We start from the raw sequence: 26190 nt of genomic DNA, 5'->3' as shown, positions 1-26190 counted from the left end.
CACAGCAAAAGACAACACCACTATATACCCAACTGAACACACCAAATTGCTAGGAGTGGAAATAGACAATAAACTAAACTATACTAAACAAGTGGAGTACCACAGGGTTCAGTCCTGGGTCCTCTCCTGTTTGGTATCTACTTCTCTGAAGTGCAGGCCAACACAGAAGGTCTTTGGCTAACAAAGTTTGCAGATGACTGCAAACTAGGAGCCATAATCGAAACTCCTAATGATGTGGACAAACTACAAAAGGGCCTCAATGAGACAGATACCTGGTGTCAAAGCCATGGCCTGAAGCTCAATGCCAAAAAGTGTATTGTCATCCCCTTTGAAAAAACTCTGTACCCATGAACTACCACATAGCTGGTAGTCTACTTAATGCCGAAAATGTGATAAGAGACCTTGGGACACAGGTGGACAGTAGTCTCTCCTTTAATAATCACATCGCCACAGTGGTCAGGAAATCCTTCTACGTGGCTCATCTCATCACAAAAGGATTCTCATCCAGAAAAAAAGAGGTCATTGTTCCCCTCTACTCATCACTCATTAGACCCATTATAGAGTACAACGTCCCTTTTGGTATGTACCTCACAAGACATCTACAACAACTGGAAAGACCACAGAAATACCTCACAAAAAGGATTACTGGCCTCAAACATATGCCCTATGCGGACCGTCTCAAAAAACTACAGCTTTACTCCATCTCATATCGCCTACTCGGGGGCGATCTCTGCCTAACATACAAAGCTATGTGAAACCCAGAGCTGTTGGACATGCTCCACTTTATGAAATCCCAATCCCTCCGAGCTACACGCTCTAGGGACCTTAACCTTGTCATCACAATAAACTGAACATGCTGGAGGGATAGATTCCTGTCCCAGAGACTTCCCATACTCTGGAACAGACTACCTATCTATGTTAAACAGAGCTCCTCATTAGCACTCTTCAAGAAAAATCTTGATGATTGGATGGGAAATGGGAAATTCACCCCGGGGATCACTTCTGTGGCTCTGCTCGACAGGGGCACAGGAAAATAATTTTCTTGGGTGGCGAAAGCCAGGGTACATTTTTTGGCTAGGCTTGTATGGGCCCTAGGGCCGATAGCCTAGTACCTACCTATGAACCTACCTATGAACCTACCTATTTGACATTCACATATCCATGACCATAAAAAAGTCCACAAAAAACTAGGAGCATTATACAGAAATAAGCAACTTCTCACCAAAGCAGCAAAGATTTCAATAGCAAATTCCCACCTTATCTCCACCCTACTTTATGCCTCTCCAATATATACCAACCTAAGGCAATGTGATCTAAACAAGCTAGAGACCTACTACAACAAAATCGCCAAATTCACCACAGGGGCATCCTACCATAGTCACCACTGTCTCTCACTTTCTGAACTGGGTTGGCTTGAATTCCCTCACTTCCTTCAATGGTATCAATTCTCACTCGCCCACAAACTAGTAAACCATCCACTAAATGTCCCATCCCTCCAGAATCTACTCCAACCCTATCACACCACCAGACCACTAAGATCCAGTGACAAAAATCACTTGCAGATCACTAAAGCCAATAACTCTGCTGGTGAAGCACTATTCTCTTGCACCATAGCCAAATTATGGAACTCCCTCCCACCCACAATTACCTCCATACCATCATGCACCCACTTCAAAACTTTACTAAAAGCACACCTAAAAACATGCTGGCTATGCCCTTGCAACTCCCGCTCTAATATCACCCACCCCATCCAACCACTACCTTTCTTTCCACTCCACTAACTACCTTGATTATAGCAAGCTCAGATGCTCATAAGCCTAGTACTTATTACACAGCAGGAACTTCTTATTGTAACATTTGTTAATGTCTATTATGTACTTCATAGATAAAGATTCTAGTTCTCTACTGATGTACTATGTTCTTCATCTGAAAATATGTTGTAAGTAATTGCTATGTTAAATTGTTAATCGCTATGTAATCCAATGTAACTACTGTCTGTTTATTTTAACTGTGGAGCTTTTCTCCCCGGGCCTCCATATGTAATTATAGTTAATGTTAGATATAATTAATCAGAAAGTTTAGTTAAATATTGATTTATTTTATCATTCTTAAAGATCTCCAGTGAAATCAAAGTGGAGCTCAAAGAGATTTTTTTTGTTGATAAGATAGGAGGGATAGTCTGATAGATTATTTTTTATCTATTGGATTAGGAATGTCTATCATTCCATGTACGATAAGGGAAATTTTAAAATGTTGGATTATTATTACTACATATTACTGTTCTTATATTATACTTTTTTTCTTTTTATTGGCTTGAACTAGAATTTAACTTGTGTTTCCCAGCAAAGAAAACCAGTCTGATTACAACATTTAGAAATTACAGGAATTTCATACAACTACAAGGTCATAGAAAAGTTCTGAGTGTTATTTATCTTACAAATAATCTATAAACCTAGCCAAAATATATGGACTTAACACTACTTTATTTAAATATTAAAGGCTTAAACAATCCAAAGAAAAGATCAAACTTATTAAGATATTTAAAATTAAACAAGGCACAGGTGATGTTTCTTCAAGAATCCCATTTCAAAATAAATGACAAACATATATGGAATCCAAATGAATATTTAATGTTATCGCATTCCACATATAAATCAAAAACAAGAGGAGCAATACATTTGTGGAGGAAGAATGTTACTATCCCTCAAATTATCTACAATTATGAAGATAAAGAAGGCCTTATAACGCTTGTTATAGTGAAATTTAATAACAGGATTTAGACACTAGTACATCTATACTGGTTTCCGGGCATAGGGACAGGGACAGCTAAAAAACATTTAGATCTTAAGAAAAATCTATATCTCACTTCTATAGCAAAAATATTCAAAAAATGGAGTGAGAATCACAATCTAATAGACAGATTTACTTTTAAAGAAAATAACTCATTATTATTTTCCCATCAATATTATAGATTCAGTACTCAAACAAGAATAGACAAAATCTATGTATCACAAGATCTAAATACTAAAATAATAAAATTTTCAATAACTCCTTCCCCTTTATCAGACCATAAATCCCTCATTCTCAAACTTCAAACAGACTTTAAAAAATTAACACATGCCACAAGAATACCAGCAAATATCACAAAATTGAAAGAATTTAAACCATGGCTAGTCTCAGAACTACAATTCTTCTTAGACACCAACTACTTTTGCAAATCATTGCCTGACCATTAAATCTATTAACTGGCTTGAGTTCCCTTATTACTTACATTACTCCCAACTTAGTCTCACCAACAAACTACTAAATAATCTAGACTTCTGCTCATCCCTTCAAACTATAATACAAATGCACACCCCTACTCAGCATCATAGGTCCTCTAACAACTCTTAACCATAACTCAACCCAATAAAAGAGCTGGACAATGTCTCTATTCCCATGTCATTGCCAAACTTTGGAATGCACTCCCCCTCTCTCTCTTACTCAACTAGACTCTTAAAAAACATTTAAATTTGCACTAAAAGAACACTATCTCAATAACCTTGTATGTTCTTGTAGTCAAATAATTAAGCCATCTTAAATGTTTTGGCCACTATAAACTACAAATACTTTTACTAACTTAATATAGTTGCAATTTACACTATCTGTCTTCGTATCCAATCTCTTTTGCTTTCTTTATTTCTGTGGCTGAATAAACATAATTGATTAAACAGTATTCTTACTTATGAAAATATACAAGCAGAATTACTAAAAATCTAACGCACTGGGTTTATTTTCTTGTATTGTATACCTCTATAATATGTATTTGTCTTGTATATCTACTTCAATTTGTATTGTGTAAAAACTTTCTTGACTTTCAAAGTTAAGCTGATGTTATGTAAGAATTTTTGTGAATGTATGGAGCTTTTCTCCCTGGGCCTCCACTGAAAATGGGCCATTGGCCCAGTGGACTTTCCTGGTCAACAAATGTCAATAAATAAATAATAAATAATAAACTTACTAAAATTAAAAACAAAGAATTAACAAATGCTTCTAATAAAAAAAAAACAATTGATGAATGAAATAAAAATATGACATTTTAACACATAAAATTAATTTGGCACTAGAAAAATTAAAACTAAATTCATATTTCACATCACCAAGACATATGCACAACCTAGCTATGAGAGTTAAAAGACAAACCAGAGCAACCAACATCACTAACATATTACATGAGGAAAAAAAAGAACAAAAAGTATCAGACATAATTGATATTATTGATGTCTTTAAACATCATTATACAGAACACTACAGAAATAGTAAAGCTCTCATTAACTTTTCAAACATAGAATTAAACTTTCTCAAAATTGAGAAAATATCAGAAAAATTAAAAGAAGAAATCCAAAAACAAATCACACATAAAGAAGTAACAGAAAACATTAAGGAAAGTAAAAGTAATAAAACTCCAGGAATTGATATTATAATAGAACTATATAAAATCTTCCCAATATCCATAACTTCAATTCTCCACAAAACTTTTCTTGAAATCCAAACACAAAGCACAACACCACCTTCATGGAGATACTCCCTAATCACACCCATCATAAAGGAAAATAAAAAAAAAACACTATGCAACTCCTATAGGCCAATATCTTTACTCAGTAATGATTATAACATGTCTATGTCAATCTTGGTTAATAGAGTTAAAAAAAGCTGTGATTCATATTATAAAGGAAGATAAAACAGGTCCCCTATATAATATATGCACTTATGATAATATCCAAAGAGTATTAACTCTCATAGACATCTTAAATAGAGAAAATCAGGAAGCTCTTCTAATTGCACTAAAAATAGAAAAGCCTTTGAATCATTAAACTGGGACTATTTATTCAAAGTACTAGAATTTTTATGATTTTCCTCATTCCTTTATTTCATTTATAAAAAATATCTACAAAAACAACTTAGCATATGTAACATTAGGACCATTTATACTGGAATCTATAGTAATAAAATGAACAAAACAAGGCTCCCCCATGTCTCCTCTCTTATTTGCACTAGCCATAGAATTATTTGCTTCTTCAATTTGTACCAATTCCAAAATAAAAGGAATTGATATCTATGGACAATATAATTCTAAAATTATGCTATTTGCAGATGATGTGCTTCTTACTCTATCCACCTCAAAAGAATCTATAAAAAAACTAGATACACAGGTCAAAAAATTCTATCTAACTTTAGGTCTTCACTTCAATAAAACAAAGTCTAATTACATAATATTAAACAAAAAGATTTTATAATGGATGGGAACCATATAATTGGTAAACAAGTTTCTACTTTAAATTATTTGGGTATCACTCATTGCAAAAATATAGAAGAAACCTTAAATATAAACTACAACAATATCATAAACACCATAAATACCTATGTAGTAAATTGGAACAAAATGAATATAACTTTCGAAGATAGATTGCAATTAATAAAGATTATACTACTACCAAACATCCTATATATAGCTATTCCTAAAATACCAGATAAACATCTCTTAAAAAACATACACTTATATTAAAATTTCTCTGGTATCCTAACAAGAACAGAGTAGCCTTCACACATTATATTAGACCATGGGATTAAGGAGGAATCAATTTTCCAGATATAGAGACCTATATTAAAGCTTTTACCTTCAGAATTACTATAAACTGGATAGATCCAAATTACTCTTCCAACTGGAAGACTTTGCATACTTTTATTTATTTAAATGAAAACTCCATAATAAAAAAATCTTATGCTAGATGATCAAATTAATAAACCATGGCATAGTTTATGTACAGGCATTCAATATAATATAGTAAAACCTACTAAACTAAATTTTACAAACTATATCTTTAACACTTTTAGAAAATGTGGTATTGCCAACACAGATATAAAGACACGGATGGACTTATTAACTCCTTTCAGCTCCACAAAAACTTTTCAAATAAAATATATAAGAACATTTTCACCTCTTGGGAAACAAAACATTGTATTTGTTAGCAGCATTGTATTAACAATCAAAAAGTTATTGACAGTCAACATAAAATAAATACATATGATCTTGCTTCCTCAGATTGGCTAGCCCTTCAAAGTGTATTGATATAGTTACAAGATCTATGCAGAATAATTAATAATAATTATTTTAAAGTTATAACAAGTTTTATATAATATCTGAATGAAATTATATATGATAATCACGACTAGAAAAATATAACCTCAAAATTATGCAAATTATTGATAAATTATAAAGTTAAAATTTGACAGAATTATTGGAATTTCATCACCAAAGGACATACAATAAATCTAACCACAGAAAGTAAAACTAATTTATTGTACTTCATTAAACTAACATCTAATACACAATTTTGGAGAATATACATGTTGAAATTTCGGCATAGATCATTTTACATACCCAACAGACTAGCCAAACTTGGTACTACCAATAATGTTATTTGTTGGAGATGTTTACAAATATGCAAAGCAGACAGGATACACATAGTCTACGATTGTTCTAAGCTCAAAAAATATTGGGAAGATATTAGTAACTTCCTACAAGCTATGTTTACAGATAGATTTGCATTAACAAAGTTTTTAATTGTATTGAATATTAATGAAAATACAGAAATGAATAAAAAAAATTGCGCTTGTTATAGACTATTCTAGCAGTAGCTAGTAAATGTATCTCTATAAAATAGAAATCCAATTCCAAACCAACTTTTGAAGAATTTTTAAGACTTTTGAGTTAAACAGAATTGATAGAAGTCAAAGTTAAGGAAGTGAGGATTACTCACAAGTCATGGAGCAATACTCCGTGGAAGAAGATACTATCTCTTATTGAGACATTAAGAATTAATTCAGACTCTTCTTGAGGAAAATAAAAAAAAGGAACTCTTGTCTAAGTATCATATATATTTGAATCAGATTGGTTTATCTTTTAATCTATTTTCAGGCCAATGTAAACAGTGTATACAGTTTGTTAAACTGTTTAAGTTATTAGCTAAATTACAAGCAAGCTATATATTATTTTTTGAAGAAAATCAATAAAAAATTATTGAGTAAAAAAAGATGCTGGTGTTACAAATGTATTAGAACTGTATATCATGTGTATATCAAACTGATTTGTATAGATGTTTGTGTTGAAAAGGTATTTGTAAAGTGCTTGTGTTTGAAATGTAACCACACTGTGCCTTACTGCAGAGAACAGAAATGTACATGCACTATTGCAACTCTTTAAATGTATATGTTTTAATAGAGAAAACTAGAGGGTTAACCTCAGTCCAGCAAACTTCAGAAAAATGTCTGAAATTAAATCACTTTATAGGCTCGGCCATAAAGGTGCTATCTCACAAGGTTTCACTGCAGCCGGAGACATGACTCTATACTAGGAAGCTTTCTCTTTGGGATGAACTACTTACTACTCTGGAAGCATGGAGGTATGAAATTATTTTATGACTTCCAGCAAAGCCCTTGTGAGTGTATTTTTACAGGCAGGTGCTAAATCGTGCCAGCTTCCATCAATGGAGATTTGCCTGGGAACTAGACGTCACATGACAAGAAGTGATGTCATTCTGCAAGCTATCTCAGAAGTGATATTTTAGATATTATTTTGAGAAGTCTCTTAGTGAGACAGATCATTCTGTATTCTTTTTTGGGCCTAACAATAAGAAGAACCATTCACCACATCATCTGCCTTGCTCTATTAAGTAAGTTATTAGGGAATAGTGATTCTTTTAGATTCAGGTGTGTGTGTGTGTGTGTGTGTGTGTGTGTGTGTGTGTGTGTGTGTGTGTGTGTGTGTGTCTGTCAGCTACTTGGGTAAGGAAACAAAGCACTGGTTGGACAGAGAGGGTGCTGGAGGCCTTGGCACTGAAACTCAGCTGTGATCTCAACTCTATAGCAGTGCCAATAGGGAGTGTTATTTGGGATCTGGAGAAAGAGGGAGAAACCAGCCCTGGACTGATGGGGTCTCTGTGTGCTCTTAAGGGAAACTGCACTTGATGTAGACAAGTGCATCTGGAAATACTGTGTGTGTACCTGTTATCCTACCAGTGAATGTCCCCCACAGGTGCCAGTGGTGAGGATTGAGGCTCTTTAATTACTGGTTCAGTGGTGGGTCATCATATTTTGGTTGACAGTGGTGGGATATCCACATCACAGACACCATAAATCAGTATTATGTGTAACTAATATTTCAATACCAAACAAAGTCCTATGCACGGGGGCATGCATGGTCCAAACCATGTAAACGAAAAACAAAAGTAGACCAGCAAGAGCAGACCCAGATGTGAAAAATAAATCAGTCCTTTATTAACAGACCGGTTTCAGCATAAACTGCCTTCTTCAGTGTAGGACAAAGAGAAAATGCCCTGTTAACATATGTAATATATACAAAATGTGAACCAATAGGCAAACAGAAATCATGAATAATCATGAAACAGTAAAAATATGAAATGCAACCAAAACCTAAAGAGTTTTTTCATACAAAAACAGAACTAATATTAAAAAGTCAGTATAACACCCAAAATTATTCATAAGACTTAAATATTGTGGAAAACATAAGACTTCCTGAAACTTAGTGTATTCACAAATGGGAATTGGTGTAAAAAACAAAATAGTACCAAGGTGCTAGATGGGAAGGTGTAAACATATTTTCCTGAAAGGAATGCACCAAAAATGAACTGATACCAGTAGTAAACTGTTAAGAATCATATAAAAATACAAAATACAAGTAAACTATTTATCATAGTAATAATGAAAAATAATTTAAAGAAAACATCCACAAAACTGTTATGCCTCGAATATATTCATCATGATAAATGATGAACTTCCACAGAATGAGATACAATATCAATGTTTCAAAACTGAGGAACTACAGATATTCATTATATAAAACTGGACATACAATATCCATCCACGTTATAGACTAAGAGATCCAGTATAAACAACAAACTACAGATGATCATTGAGACCAGGAGGGAAAAGACCCCCTAAAGTAATTATCCAGTATTTCTCTTTATGATCCAAGAGACCATGCCAACCCTGTTTATGACTACGATCGCCTGTAATACGATCAATAATCATAAAACTAAATTTGGCCTGCGGATGTTTGAGAGTATGTTGGTACAAAGCACTAGTAGATTTATGATTCTTAATATCACTGCGATGTTCATTCATTCTAGATCTAAGGGGCCTGGAAGTTTGGCCCACATAAAATGCACCGCAGTAACAGGTTGCTAGGTACACAACCCAATCACTACCACAGTTACCAAATGTTTTAATGTTATATATTTGGCTGGTATTGCGACTTGAAAATTCCTTAGATTTATTCATCAGTGAACATGACCCACAATGGCCACAGGGAAAAGAACCAAATATCTCTTCCCCATGTAATGTAAGTTGTTTATGGGTAGTCCCACCACTACCTATGTGTTTATAATGAGATAAGTAAGAACCCAATGTTTTGCCACGTTTGTAAGCAAAACGACATTGTTGCCCCAAAAGTGACCTCGAATGATCATTGGCAAGCAAGATATCCCAGTGTTTGTTGATAGTATTCCTTATCATATTGATATTTCTGCCATAGGTAGTGATGAATCGTATTGGGGTTCCCAGTGTGGTATTTTTCTCCATTTTATATTCCAACAACTTTTCCTGGTTAATTCGGTTGACCCTGCATCTGGCTAAGTTAATATCTTTGTTGTCATAACCCCTGCTGGTAAATCTATTACATAAATCCATGCTGGCTGATTCATATTCAGCATCCTTAGAACTAAGGCGCTTAATACGCATGAATTGTGACACAGGAATACTCCTGATAGTGTGGCATGGGTGCATGCTGGAAGCATGTAACAAGGTGTTATATTGTGGGTACTTACGGAAAACCTTGCTGGATAGTGTGAGGTCCTGGTTTTTCGAAATAGTGACGTCCAAAAAATTGATCGTATTCTGATCGTATGTCAATGAAAACTCCAGTCCCCATATGTTACTATTAAGGTATTCAACAAATTCACATAAGTAAACCAAATCCGCACGCCACACTAATCAGCAGTCATCCAGATAACGTCGCCAGATGTCCATTTCAACCTGATAAATGTTGTGTGAGTTATCATAAATCATGTACTCCTCAAAATAAGCCATGAAAAGGTCAGCATAAATGGGAGCGAAAGACGCCCCCATTGCTGTACCTTGCAATTGCCAATAACACTGGCCTTGAAAATACAGCACATTTTTATTGAGTACATGTTCTGACAAACAAATGAGTAAAGTATTAAACCCGGGTGAGTATAAATTAGCCCTATTAAGCCAATATTGAAGAGATTGTAGGCCTGCCCAATGTGGAATACTGGTGTATAAGGCCTTAACGTCTAAGGTACACATATACCATCCTGGTTCTAACTGGGTATCCTGGATAATCTGTAAGAATTGGGTTGTGTCCTGCAACCTAGACCTAATCAAACCCATCAAAGGTTTGAGATATTTCGTGAGAAAGGCCGATAGAGGTTCCGTAAGTGATCCTATTCCAGAAACAATAGGTCTACCAGGGGGTTTGTTAAGTGATTTATGAATCTTTGGCAAAAGATATAAAATCTGTTTGCAAGGTTCTGAAACAATCAAAGACAAAAAACATTTTTTATTAATGATCCCCTCCTCAAAAGCAAGCTTTAGAAAATAATCAATTTCTTCTTTGAAGTGAGGTGTGGGATCTATAGACATATGCATATAACAGGTTTTGTCTGATAGTTGTAACAACCCCTCCTGTATATAATCATCTGTATTAAGAACCACCACAGCACCTCCCTTATCAGCTGAAAGTACTGTTATTTCCTTATTATTACGTAGTTGATCCAATGCCAACCTATCACCTGAAGTAAGATTATTTTGTAACATAATATGGCCATAATTCTCAAAATGGAGGTCCCTCATTATAGAATCCATAAAAATGGAGACATGTTTATTCATAGGTGGTTGAAACAACGATCTACCAAACCTAAATTCATCTGATACTTGTGAACCCTCATCAGCAAAAAACAATTTTAAATTAAGGTTACGACAAAAAACCTGCAAATCCTGTATAATGTGATACTCTTGGGAGAAAAAAGCTGGTATATAATTGAGTCCCTTATTCAATAAGGCTGTTTGTTCCTCAGTTAGCAAAGTTCTGGAAAGATTCAATACATTCTGGTTAGGTACCTGAGCTGAGACTAACTCAGAAAATTGTTCAATAGACCCTGAAAGGAGACTTTCGGAGGTTTTTTTCCTGTGCTTCCTGCCCCCCCCCCGATGCCTTGTGCTACTTCTAAAGGGATATTTCTATTACTTTTCTTTCTGTTTGATGAACCCCTGTCAGAAGCCCCCTCACTATCCGTGAGGGAGGAATCATCCCCTGAAGTACTATTGAAGGAACTATCCCTATTTTTCAAAATGGATCGAGGTCTCTTTTTGGTACGACTGGGCCCTAACCTCGTTTGGTTCGTGTCAGCAAATCTGACTGACTGACTGAACTAATATTTCAAGTCAACATATTATGAGTAAAATATGTGTGATAAAATATATTTTAATATTAACAAGCAATGGTACAGTTCAAACTGATATGCAAATGAAAATAACACCTGTATACCTGCATTGACTTGGCCATACCTGACAGGGCCAAAACAAGCTCCTCAAGGAAAAGCAAACCTGCCTGCTGGACAACTGCCATTAACAGGCTTTACAATAAGAGAAAGAAATTGCTGTCAAAGAGTAAGTGGGAGGGAACCCACCTAAACTGGAAACACTCCCTCCTCAGCTTAAACAAGCAAATAAGACTTCTTGTGAAGTCCTCCAAAGAAATGCTGTCAAAGAGTAAGTGGGAGGGAACCCACCTAAACTGGAAACGCTCCCTCCTCAGCTTAAACAAGCAAATAAGACTTCTTGTGAAGTCCTCCAAAGCAAATTACGAGCCCAAATTAGCTTCCTCAACAAAGGACAACCACAAGGCATTCTATAATTATGTCCATAACCTAAAAGGAATGGGAGGATGGCCTAATGGTTAAGGTGCTTGCCTTACAAACAAAAGGTGCAGGGTTTGAGTCTCACAAGGGATAATTGGCTAGGCTTAAAATGGCTCGCAAGGGCAGTTAGCTTATTACTAACCTATGAACCTATGAACAGATTTGTGCCAAACTGGTAGCTAATGATACTACATATACTGAGCCTATGGACATAGCTAACCCATTGGCTGACAGGTTCTGTGAAAACTTCACTCCCCTGTCCCCACCACACGTATCTCATAACATCCCTACTACCTATCCCCTACCTTGTATGTCTATAGAGCAGGTCATAAATATCTTCTCTAAGGCCAAATACACAGCATCTATGGGACCTAATAACAATCCAGGCTGTGTCCAACATGAGCGCCATCACTGTCAATTTATTCTGTTTCATACAGACTACACAGAGGTGATCTCTGCCTTGCATACAAGGCAATGTCTGACCCTGCTTTATTGGAAATGCTGCATATCCATAAGTCAAATTGTGCATGGGTTACTTGCTCTAAAGACCTTAACCTGGTTAAGAGACAGATTTATCTCCCACGGGTTACCACAGCTATGGAACAGACTCCCATTTCATGTCAAACAGAGTGCTTCTTTGGCCCTCTTCAAATGCAATCTGGACGATTGCATGGGTGACCATAAATTCATCCCTGGGGGTTCCACCTGTGTCCCTCTTAGACAGGAGCAATAGGTGCTGATCATGGAAATAAAGGGTAAGAACCTGGCTAGGTTTGTAATGGCCCTAGGGCCATTAGTCTAGTAACTTCCATGATCCTATGATCCTACTTACAATGCACCATGGTTAATGGGTGACATCATAACATGATATCAGTAGAATGGAATTTGAATGGTTCCAATCAACCGTACACAATGAGGACCACAGCAACTGCATGTAATATCTAGAAAGTATTAGTGTGACACACACACATAAATTTCTCTTACAATTATATTACTGTCATTGTCTAGACTTGTAGTATGCCTACATATATACTTGCAAATATGAAAGTAGGTTTTGATGATTATGAACTTTTAGTTATGTACTCACCATAACTTCAGATGTTTGGGATCCATCTCGCCTACATTCTGACTGATGGGTTCGGAGCCGATCCCTCGGCTCCGACTCGGCACGCTTATGCCAAAGAGCGAAGTCTCTTATTGGCTGAGCTTACTATATCCCAGGATGCACCACTACCAGTCCCCCAGATCTAGTTTGTCCGCATACATGCACACATGCACGCCCTGCTTATATAACATCGTCAGATGAAACAAGATAAAACAGTAGAACTCAAAACCGTTCAATCTCTTCTGATCTGCAAGGCAGGGGGAAGGAGGGTGGGTATTAGGAATGTAGGCGAGATGGATCCCAAACATCTGAAGTTATGGTGAGTACATAACTAAAAGATGTTATGTGATCCTATCTCGCCTACATTCTGACTGATGGGACAGCGTCCTAGCACCTGAATCCTGGGTGGCTCACTGGAAAACACTCCTGAGTACCGTGGAACCAAATGATGCTCGTCCTTTAGATGCCACATCCAATTTGTAGTGGGAAATGAAAGTGTGCGGATTGGACCAAGTAGCCGCAGCACAAATTTCCGATATAGCGAGCTTGGAATGAAAAGCTATAGAAGTAGCCATAGCTCTGGTAGAATGAGCTTTGATAGATGTTGTAAGTTGCTTATTCGAAGAAGAATAAGCCTGAGTTATGCAATCTCTGATCCATTTGGAGATAGTAGCTTTTGTGATGGTTTGACCCAATTTATTATCTGAGAAGGACACAAACAACTGGTCTGACTTACGAAGTTGCTGAGTCCTGTCTAAATAGAAGCGTAATTGCCTGTGAACATCCAATTTATGGAAAGTGTATTCCGCTTCATTGGAGAATTTTGAGAAGAAAACTGGTAGCTCTAGAGATTGTTGGAGACAGAAACTAGAACAGACCTTTGGGACAAAGGATGGATTAGGCCTAAGTGATACTCTATCCTTGTGGAAAATCAAGTACGGTGGCTTAATAGATAGGGCTTGAAGCTCTGAAACTCTTCTCGCAGAAGTAATTGCAACTAAGAAGGCAGTTTTCCAAGACAGATATTTTAACTCACATGTAGCAGCCGGTTCGAAAGGGGAAGATGTTAATGCGAAGCACCAAATCAAGATCCCACGGAGGCAGGGTGAAAAATTGGGGTCTTAACAGGCCCGCACCTTTAATGAAAGTTTTGCATAGTCTGCTGCTCATCAATGGAGGATCCGTGGATTCATGGAATTTAGAGATAGCCGCTAGTTGGACTTTAATAGTAGAGACAGAAGATCCTTGATTAAACAGGGATGTTAAGAATTTCAAAACCTCTGGGATAGGAGCAGTGATAGGGTCTAAGCCCTTGAGTTGAGCTCCAGATAGCAAACCTCTTCCACTTACTGAGGTACAATTTGTTAGTGGTGGGTTTGTGGGCAGAAGATAAAATGTGAACAACTTCCGGGTCTAGTGTGTGACTTCTGACTAAAGTCGGAAGTGGAGGAGCCAAGCTGTCAATTTCAAAGATCGGAGGGACTGATGCTGATGTCCCAACTGATGAGTTAGCAGGTCCGGAATTAGGTCTAAAGTCCACGGATCGTCCACCGCATGCTTCTTCAGGTAAGGAAACCATACCTGACGAGGCCAGTATGGTGCAATCAGTATCATTGCGCACCCCAATTGAGAAGCTTTTTGAATGACTTTGGAGAGAAGTGGGATCGGAGGAAAGGCATAAAGTAGCCCTGTTGGCCAAGGTTGTGCTAGAGCATCCATAGCTGGTACCCCCCGATGTGGGATCAAGGAGAAGAACCTTTGGCACTTGGTGTTTAGTGGAGTTGCAAATAGGTCGCAGCACGGCGTCCCCCATCTCCTGAAAACCTGAGCTGCTACTGTTTGGTTTAGAGACCACTCGTGAGGAGAGAGAATTGTCCTGCTCAATTTGTCTGCCAAAATATTTGATCTTCCCGGAATGTGGGTCGCTACCAAAAAGCGGTTGGTAGCTACAGCCCATTCCCACACTCTCATGGCCTCTCTGCAAAGGGGGTAGGATCTGGTCCCTCCTTGTTTGTTCAGATACCAGACCACCGACATGTTGTCTGTGTGAATGGCGATGATGCCTTGAGGAAGAAACTTGTGTAAGGCCTGTAGGGAAAGAAGTACAGCCCTCATCTCCAACACATTGATGTGGAGAAGAGCTTCGTCTGGAAGCCAGGAGCCCTGAACTAGCCTGCCCAGACAATGCCCCCCCCACCCTATCTGGGAGGCATCTGTCATCAGGGTAACCAGTGGAGAGGGAATAACAAAGGGGCTTCCTTGATTCAGATTGGATGTCTGAAGCCACCAGCGAAGGTCCCGCTTGCATGTTTCCGTAATCATGATGTGATGATTGAGGGGAAGATCCTGAAAGGACCATTGAGTTGACAATAGCCACTGAAGAATCCTCATGTGCAATCTTGCCAGAGGAACTAAAAGAACCGTGGCAGACATTGAGCCTAAAACTTGTAGAACCATCCTGGCTGGGGCTTTGGATCTCGAGATCAGAGCTTGAACTTGGCCCTGTAAAGTTTGGATCCTTTCGGCAGGAAGAAAGACGCCAATTAATCTTGAGTCTATCTCTGCTCCTATGAACCTTATGCGTTGAGAGGGCAGCAAGACAGACTTTGACCAATTGAATGTAATCCCAGGGTAATACCCAGGAGATGGTGGCTTTGAGGTTGTCCATTAGTAGATGCCTGGTGGTGGCAGTCAGGAGCCAGTCGTCCAGATAGGGAAACACTTGGAATCCAAGACTTCTCAGGTGAGCCGTCACTACTGCCAAACACTTGGTGAACACCCTGGGGCTGTGGTGAGACCAAAGGGCAGAGCGCAAAATTGGTAATGACTGACTCCCAGGCTGAAGCGCAGATACCTCCTGGACGCCTGATGTATCGGTATGTGATAATAGGCGTCCTTGAGGTCTATGGAGCACATCCAAACATCCTTCTCCAACAATGGGAGAATGGATTGTAACGTGACCATTCGAATTTGGATTTCGTGACGGTTTGGTTCAGTCTGCTGAGATCCAATATTGGTCTCAGGTCCCCTATCTATTTTGGCACTCAAAAAAACCTGGAGAAATTTCCTGATCCGATCTGGTCTGTGGGGACCGGTTGGATGACTCCTTTTTCTAGCAGCTTTAAAGCTTCTGCGGCTGCTATTTCCCTTTGACTGGGTGGTGGGTCCGGGATTCTTTTGGACGGTGGGGGTGAGTATGTGAATGGGATGGTGTAACCTCCGGCAATGATCCGAAGCACCCATCTGTCCTGAGTGATTGACTCCCAGGCTTTTAGGTGCTTGGCAAAATGACACCCGACTGGCTCCGGAGCAGCACAGCCGGGCAATCCCTCATGACGTGTGGGAGGCTGAAGAGCCACGAAAGGACTCGCGGTCTCCAGAATTGCGGGGCCCTCTGCCGCCTCTGGGACGGCGTCTCCCTGAAAAATTTCCCGTCCTCTGCCTCTGGAAGGGAATCTTCCTGCTGTTGGGAGAAAAACTTGCGAGATTTGCGGAACCACATTTTCCCCCTCCTTTAGCCTTGGGGTAAGGCCGAAAGGGAGTGGAATAACGGGCACCTACGGCAGATAAAGTTTTTCCCTCTTGCTCACAGCGGTAAGGGTGTCTTTAACCTTGGGTCCAAACAATGAGGACCCATCAAAGGGAGCGTCGGCGAAGGAAGACTTGAAGGCCTCCGCAACTGACACAAGCGGAGCCAGGCTTGTCACGAGAGCCACGCCTGTGCCTGCCGCTCTACCCGCCTTCGGCCGCATAGGAAATGAGCCTCATGGACGAGTTAGAAATTGACGTAAGGATAGCCAACTGAGAGCTAACCGACTGGGCTAGCTGCTCAGGTAGGTTACCCGAGAGGGAATCTGACAACTCCTTGACCAGATCCCTCTGAAGCCTGGTAAAATGTGCCAAATAATTCAGAGACCTTAAAGTAAAGGCCGCTGAAGTCAGGGTGCGCTTCCCGTACCTGTCCATACTCCTAGACTCCTTATTAGGAGGATGGACGGATGTTGAAGCCTCTGCCACGTCCTGTTGTGTAGCAGATGCCACCACCATGGCATCTACAGCCACGCCTTTAGTGAGGAACTCCTTCTCGGGGGGGAGCAGACAAAAATTTATTTGGACGAGAAGGGACTGGTTCCACGGTATCTGGATGCTCCCACGCCCTTCGACAAACTAAATCCAGAAGCTCGTCGAAGGGCGGAGACACCCAGGAGGCGGAGGGTTGAGCCCCAAAGGCCTTGAGGAGCACTGACTCGTCAGCAGAGGGGGGTTTGGATATCCAGCCGCCTCGTTGTTTGAGGATCTCTAAGATGTCTGCAAATGAGACATCATCCGAGGACGACTTCGGGGACCCCTCTGCATCATCAAGATCAGTGTCTGATGTAATAGACTCGGGGGAGTCCACGTGCTTCCTCTTGCACGATCTCTTCCTTGGGGGTTCCTCTGAAGACAACTCCGAAGAACCCTCAGGAGGAGGGAACCCCAATGGGGTAACCTCAGGCCCCGGGCTCCGCTGACTACGGACAGGGAACTGCCAAAGACCCAGTCTCCACGCCCAGGAAGGTGCTGGTAAAGCCGGAGAGATGGCAAGAGGACTTGGCCAAGGCACTCCTCATGGCTCTGAAAGCCGGACCCCAGAATCCTGGGAGTGTCCGGTCCCGAGCCGTGATAGCCGACGGAAGTCCCGCAGCAAGCACCGAGGGGAGGCTCGGAACCGAAAGCATAGGTCCCGAAACATCACCCCCGGGTCCAGCCGAAGAAGTCCGCGTACCAAACTCGGACCCGAAGGCCCGGGTTGGAGTAAGGGTCGGAGCCGACCCTAAGATCTCTACCGGCTCCAACAGCACCTGCTCCGACGGAGCCGAAGCAGTCGGAGGAGGAATGGCAATGGGGTGGGCCAGGGTCATCGGTTCCGAAGCCAACTGGGTCGGAACCGAAACAAATTTTTGGAAGACTGGGGACTGGAACAGTCTTTGGAGCACCCTGTCTATATCAGAATCTGACATCCTCGAAGACCGAGAGGAAACAGAACGGGTTAGAGACGGCCTCTCCAACGGCCCCAAAGGGCTAGGGGACCGGCTCCGAGGTGACTCGATGAGTATCGGCGCCGAAGGAATACACACACCAGATTCCATCGGTGCCGAGGTGGACTTCGGCGCCGAGGAGGAAGTGTCTGAGCGGGCGACCCTTGTCGGCTCCGAGACCAGTGGAGCCGACGAAGGTGACCCGCCTCTCGATGCCCCAGCCATCGGCTCCGAAGCCAGAGGAGTCGATACTGGTGGTATCGAGGCAGACCGTTCCGACCTCGGCTCCGAAGTCCTTGGAGCCGAAGGAGAGGCCTGCCTATGTCTCTTAGCGGTCGGATCCGACGGACTGGTCGGAACCGACGCCCTTTTCTTTTTAGCCGGGGAAGGAGAGGATGCCAAGGCTTCTTCAAAGGAAGGTTTAATTAACCCCTTAAGAATCAATTTATTTTTCCTCTCCTGGAGGACCCTTGAGGAAAAAGCGTGACATACACTGCATGACTCCTGTAAGTGTTTTGCACCAAAACAATACACACAGAGCGAGTGATCGTCCGTGATGGACATTTTGAAACCACATTTCGTACATTTTTTAAAACCCGAAGGCCTAGGGTTCTGAGACATTATGAAAGAGAATTTCCGTAATCTGACAGGAAAAATACAATTTACTGACTTACTGATGACACCCCTTAAGTATAGGCTAACAGTTATCGCTCAAAAGCGCCAATGACAGGGAACTTTGAAAACCCTGTAAGAACAAACAGAGCTACAAAAATATTTAAAGCCTTTTGCTCTATATGTAAGTTATAGGGGGGTTGACCGACCGGGAAGGCCCTAGATGAAGGGGGCCTACCAAACTCAACCCAATCACACAACAAAAGTCTTCAACAAATCCAACCAATCACACAACAATGAGAGGAATAGCCGTTAAAACAGCTTTTTGAGGCAAAAACAGCAAAAAACTGACAGAAAAAGTTAGTTAAATAACTACTCAGCTCAGCCAGCTCGAGACCACGTCTTCGCAGGTTAGCGGCAAACGAGATCTGGGAGACTGGTAGTGGTGCATCCTGGGATATAGTAAGCTCAGCCAATAAGAGACTTCGCTCTTTGGCATAAGCGTGCCGAGTCGGAGCCGAGGGATCGGCTCCGAACCCATCAGTCAGAATGTAGGCGAGATAGGATCACATAACATCATACTATGCAATATCTCAGAAACATAATACAACTACGAATGGCTTATGGTACACTAATGGAATAAAGTTTTATGGAAGGTAGTGTTATACAAGCCATGAGAATGTAAGTTCTCTACTTTAAATTATTTGGGTATCACTCTTTGCAAAAATATAGAAGAAACCTTACATATAAACTACAACAATAAAACACAGAAAAAAAGCAATAGAAGCTTCAGGAAAACAAATTTAATAGCCAGAAGGTTAGCACTTTCGTCTCTCCACTCTTCCAAATAAGACTTCATCAGACAATTAAATCAAAATGATTGCAGTGTTAAATACACTAGCAACAAATCACATGACTTCCTATCAACTACATCCTATACACATGTATTAATTACTATAAAATTAGATAAAATAAACCATCTAAAATATATGCAAAATACTGTAAACACATACTAATGTTTAAAACCCCTTCTTTTTACAAATTCCTCTCTGTTATTTAATCCAGGTGGGAAGCATGCATTTAGTTTAACTTGCCATGAATACTCTAACCAACCCAACTCTTCTTCAATATTAATTAGAAATGCTGTATCACTTAATTTCTCCAAAACTAAAAATTTAAAATTAACTTTGCACTTCTTTATTTTATAATGTTTGCTCATAGCATTCTTCTCATCCTCTGTCTGTATAGCATATTTATGTTAATATATACGTTTATATAATTCCCTTGTAGTTCTCCCAGCATAAAATGCGTTACACTCCACACAGATAATTAAATAAACAACATTATTCACTTTGCAGTTAAATAACCCAGGCACTTTTACAATAATACTTCCCACTTTACACTGGTTACTTTTTACATACAAATAGTTACACATATTACAATTAAGGCATTTCACCATCCCACATTTATGCAATCCTTCTTTGGTGAGATTTAATTTAGATTGAAAATAATTTTTGAATCTTCCCTCTTTTTTTGAATAAAACTTGGTCCCTGTCCCATCTTACCTAGCAATTCCTCATTATTTCTAATTATACTCCAATTTCATGTAATCACATTCTTAATAGATTTAGAACCTATGCTCTTATGAATAGCCATAGAAGTCTTGTATTTATATACCTTTTTGTTCCTTCTTCTCTCACTATTACTATTTTTTTCTGGACTCTAATTCATCCTCATATAATTTATCAACATATACCTTATGATAACCACTTTTAGACATCTTACTACATAATTGTTTAGCCTCATCTATAAAATCTTTTTCCTTTTTTGTTAGATCACTTCTTTCCCCGGTTAGGGGTCGCCACAGCGGATCACCTGTCTGCTCATGATTGCCAGTGGAGTTTTACAGTGTCGAGTTGCCAGCCCAGCACCCAACCTTCCACAGAAGGCACACACACACACACACACACACACACACACACACACACACACACACACACACACACACACACACACACACACGCACTCACACCTAGGGCCAATTTAGAGTGTCCAATCCACCTGCTTTCTTTGGGATGTAGGAGGAAACCGGAGCACCTGGAGGAAACCCACACAACCACAGGGAGGACATGCAGACTCCGCACAGAAGGCACCACAGCCGAGGATCGAACCAGAGAACCTCTTGCTGTGAGGTGACAATGCTAACCACTGCACCACCGTGGTCGCCCTTTTTTTTTTTTTTTTGTTAGATCACTAATCCTCCTTAATTGACCCTTCACAATATTACGTTTAGTTTGTTCTGGATACATGCTAGAAAAATGTAAATACATATTATTCTGTAGTTCCTTTTTATATATTTTGTTCAACAATCTATTACCTTCCTTAAACACTACTTAATCCAGAAATTTTACCTGTTCAGAACTACTCTTGATAGGTAAATTTCGGGTAGGTACAAATGTTGTTTATATAATTAATAAACACATTTAAATCACTTTCCGTTCCCCTCCATAACAAAAAAATTTCATCAATAAATCTAAACATTGTGACAATGTTGTCTTTGAACTCACTTTTTAATATGTGCAACTGTTCCCATCCATGCATGAGCATATTGGCATAACTAGGCGCCAATGCTGCCCCCATAGCCACACCATTAGTTTGCACATATATTTCATCTCTAAAGCTCATAAAATTATAACTCAACACTATATCTATCATTTCCATCAAAAGACTTATAGTGTTAGGGGAGAAAAAACCTGTTCTTAACAATTCTAACCTTACTGTTTCCATTCCCTCTATATTGAGTGTAAAGAGATTTTATATCCAGTGTCACCATTATATCAGTAGCATCAACATCCAGTTCACTCATTTTTGCTAAAAAATGAAAACTATCCGCATAGAGGTGGTGCATGCCAGTCTGGTAGATCTCAGTTTGTCTGCTGTGCTCCCTCACTATCCAGTTCCAGATGTCGATCATCCCAAAGTTCATGGGGTATGCTCGCATCCTCTACTCTAGCATAGACAGTGATCATCTATGTTATCTCCAATACATTTAAACAGTTACAAAAGTTCATGTATATTTCTGTTTTCTCCAGTAAGGCACACTGTGGATACATTTCAAACACAAACACAGTTTTGTGCCTGGACTCTCCAAATCTTCCTCTTGGTCGACATTCTAAGTATGGCTGTAGAAGCCTTATTTAGAATGCCTTCTAAAAAATGCTAAATAAGGTCCCACTCAGTTTGCAGGTAGCAATGGTATACTAAGAATATGTATCAATATTACATTTTAAAGTTGGCGCATATAGTATAGTGGCAGACTATTGGAGGGCATCAGACACGTTATAAATTTTCCTGCTTGTGTATGTCTATTGGGCAGTTGTGTTTTGCACTGTACACTTGCACTAAGCTGTTGATTAATGTGCCAAGATTTGAGAACTTATGCTGATGTTCGCTAATGGGATTCCAAAACACCGAATGCTAGTGAACCTCATTAATTATGTATGGCACCAATAGTACTTAAAAGCTGTATGCACTTAGCTAACCTCACTCTGGGATATCACTGACTGATAGCTAGCTTCCAAAGATAAGCTGTCACCTGTTGGCATTGTTGTGGTGGAATACAGTGCTATTATCTCTTACCTTTATGCATTTTATGCTGTGTAAAACAACTGAAAAAAAGAAGTTATGTACTCACCATAATGTTCCATCTGTGCTGTCCATTTTCATTCTTCCTCAACCTTTGGGTTCTGATATGAACCTCGGATCCGATTTGGCCACTTTTATAGCTTAGGATCCAACTCTTGAGCTCCTCCCTTACCCATAATGCCCCTGTCCTCCGGATTACCTCAGATCACATTTGCTGCAGCTGTATATGCAAAATACAAATATGTATATATAGAAAATGATCATAAGATGGGAGGAAGATAAAATCAGGAGCTCAAAAGGAACAGTGGTTCCTGAAACATCTCTGTAAGTCTTCCTAGAAGGACAGATGGATGGGGGGGGGGGTGAGCAACAATGAAAATGGGCAACAAAGATGGAATGATATGGTGAATACATAACTTCTTTGTCTGATGTTGTCATTTTCATTCATTCCCCAAGCTGTGGGATAGTCCCCAGCTACATATCTCTTGGGTGGCCCTCATGGAAGGATATTCCGGTGCACCGCAGAGCCAAAGGATGCTCTGTCTCTGGATATAATATCTACTGAGGTGGACATTGACCTAGTAGAATGTGCTTTCACATGCCCAGGTGGTGTGATATCTTTAGCAGAGTAAACATAAGCAATGCTATCTGTAATCCATATAGCTAAGATTATTTTGGAGACAGGTTTCCCCAGTTTTGCTTTAGAAAAGGAAATTAATAATTGGTCAGATTTTCTGAAGGCCTTTGTTCTGTATAAATAAAAACATAACTGTCAATGTATATATAACAGGTGAAAGGTATATTCACCCTTGTTCTCAAAATTAGGAAAAATTACAGGAAGATTGATGAGTTGATTGATACTGTTTTCAGAGGCAACCTTTGGCAAAAAGGTCAGATTTGTATGTAGGGTGACTCTGTCCTTATGGAAAATCAAATAAGGTGGTTTGGAGGAAAGTGCTTGCAATTCTCAAATTTTCTTAGCCGAGGTTATAGTCACCAATAACTGAGTTTTCCATGATGAGAATTTGAGATCTACTTTGGCAGAAGGTTCAAAGGGAAGTGAACTAGGGCTTGTAAGACCATTGTGAGATCCCACGAAGGAGTGGGATCTTTGAACAGTGGTCTAATTAAAAAGGTACTTCTGAGAAAGGCCTTACACAATTTGGAAGAAGCCAAAGAAGAGTAAGTTTCACCTATGTGGTAATTAGATGTGGCATATCTCAGTGACTCTCCCTGAGGAGGAATCAGAGCAAAGAAACAGAGGCATTTGTTGTTGGAAGGGGAGGCACAGAGATCGCAGCAAGGTTGACCCCATTTGAGAAAAATCAAGTTTGCCACAGACTGATTTAGAGACCCCTTGTGAGACATCAGAAGAGTTCTGCTGAGCCTGTCCGCTAGGATGTAGGATTTCCCTGGAATGTGCATAGCTACTAGAAAGCAGTTGGAAGAGATCTCCCACTGCCAAACTCTCATTGCTTTTTGACAAAAGGGGGTAAGATCTGGTTCCCCCCTGTTTGTTGATGTACCAACCTACAGAGATGTGTGTTTGAACTGCAATTGTCCCTAGAGAAAGATAGCTCTGTAAGGCTTGCAATGCTAGGAGCACCACTCTCATCTCTACAACATTTATATGCAGCTTGGTCTCCTGTGTTGACCATATGCCTTTAACAACTTGTCCCAAGTAATGCCCTCCACCCCAACTGGGATATGTCCATGCTCAATGTGGTGATTGGGGGGAGGAAGAATAAATGGACATCCTTCTTCGACATCCCTTGAGTGGAGCCACCAAGACAGGAAGTCTTTGCAAACTCAAGATAACTTGATAGGATGATTCAGTAGTTGTGTATGGACCATTGTACTGCCAAAGTCCACTGAAGAATCCTCATGTGAACGCAACCTGTAAAAAACAACATTATGGTGGTATCCATCGAACCTAGTGCTTTGAGAACGGGAATGGGTAGGATTTGTTTGATATGTAATCTCATGGACAGAATTCTGTTTGAAGGTAAGAGGGCTAGGCAACTGCATGTGTCTAGATGTGCCCCTATAAAAGCTATCACTTGGACTGACTGTAGTTGAGACTTTTTGTGATTTATTGTGATTCCCAGAGTATTCGCTAGGTAAAGCAGATAATCCCTGGCTTGGAGGAGTAGATGCCTGGTCAATGCGGTCAGGAGCCAGTTGTACAGGTAAGGAAATGCTCTGCATCTGAAAAGTCTCAGGTAAGCAGTTATTACTGCCATGCATTAATATCCTGGGGGCTGTGGTGAGACCAAAGGGCAAAGCTCTGAATTGGTAATGACCGTCTCCCAGCCAGTAGGATTTCAAGGATGTCTCCGAAGGAGAAATCATGAGGTGGTGATCTTGGGGCCCCTTCCCGTTCATCAAAGTCCATGTCTTCTGTCAAAGATTCTTGAGGGGAATCTAGGTGCCTCCTTTTACACAGTCTCTTTCAAGGGACATTGTCGATGGGATGTGCTGGGGAGATGTCAGAAGAGAGGGGGAGCTCCATTGGAAGAGATGCTCAGCAGCCTTAGGTTCTTGCTTTCCCTGAGGTGTGGGACGAGCAGGCTCGGGTGCACAAGTCAGAATAGGAGTAGTATCCAAAGGAGGTGGAGTCAAAGTAATTCTAGGCTGGAAGAACACCCTCTCTACCACTTTGAATGCAGCAGGACCCGGAGAGGTCCTTGGCAGTCCACCCACAGCCGTAGCTCTCACAGCAGACAACCCCAGCCCCTCATTAATCCCATGCCCCAAAGGGGAGTCAGAGCCAAGCTGTCCAGCACCAATGGTCTGAGGGAAAGGGATGGCACTGAACACTTTGAAGCTGAGGACATCTCCTTGGATCAGATGCCAACTCTTCGGATCTGAGATCTGTCATGCTCCAACAAGGTCACAGCCAATCAGATCTGAGAAGAAATCAGAGCCAAAAATGGAAGGGTAATTGGATCCAACGTATTGACTTTGGTAACCTCCGGATCCAAGGGCTCAGAAACAGGAGGTTGGATCAGAGAAGGAGTTATCAAGGGTACAAAGGTAGGATGGTGGCTCATGGATCTGGTGGGGCATGGATCAGGCAAAACCCCCATCTGTATCTGTGTCCTAAGGAATCTCCTCATCATCCTGTCTACCTCCACTCAGAAAGACTCCAGGAACATCTTACTGAGGATGAAGTGGAGTGAGATCTGGAAGGTTTCTTTTAGGTTCCTTGAAGAAAAGGAGACCCTAGAATTGGAGACATGACTTCCAAGGAAGAACTAAAAGTTCAGTGTCGAGGAGGAGCCAATAACATCTGTGTCGGGTCCAAAGAGTTCGGATCTGACAATTTCAATATTTTGGCTGGTGGTTCAGTCATAGACCTTTTTTGGGACTGGGCAGGAAAGTGTTTTCTGTGCTTCCTGGGCTCCTTTTGCTTTTTAGTAGGGGTTTGAGCCCCTGATTCCTTTGAAGATCCAGTGACAGAGGAAGAAGCAATTTGAGGAAGAAAGCCCTACAATATTAATTTGTTGAGACAGTGACTAATAGCTCAGGCATTGAAACTCACACAGATGTCACAATTTACATCTAAGTGACTAGGGCCTAGACAAAATACATGCACTCTCTGAGGGAATCAGACTGTGGAATCTTGTGCCCACACAAAGTGCATTTTTTACATCCAGCCATCGTACCACTACAAAAGAAACTACAGGAATATATATATATATATATATATATATATATATATATATATATATATAAGCCGAAAGAAGAAGAAGATATCTATATATATATATATATATATATATATATATATATATATATATATATATAT

The 26190-nt window shown here is 40.1% G+C and overlaps 1 protein-coding gene across 1 annotated transcript in view; it reads right to left on the bottom strand.

The window, feature by feature from the left end:
- The window catches only part of LOC122804578 (suppressor of cytokine signaling 1-like), a 625285-nt gene that overhangs the window by 381087 nt on the left and 218008 nt on the right, over positions 1–26190 (bottom strand). The gene's annotated exons all lie outside the window — the stretch shown is intronic.

The sequence above is a fragment of the Protopterus annectens genome, chromosome 1.part1 (assembly GCF_019279795.1).
Source record: "Protopterus annectens isolate FY-2018-M chromosome 1.part1, PAN1.0, whole genome shotgun sequence".
NCBI classification, from domain to species: Eukaryota; Metazoa; Chordata; order Ceratodontiformes; family Protopteridae; genus Protopterus; species Protopterus annectens.
The sequence above is the reverse complement of the archived record's forward strand: the minus strand, read 5'-3'. Positions and strand labels throughout refer to the sequence as shown.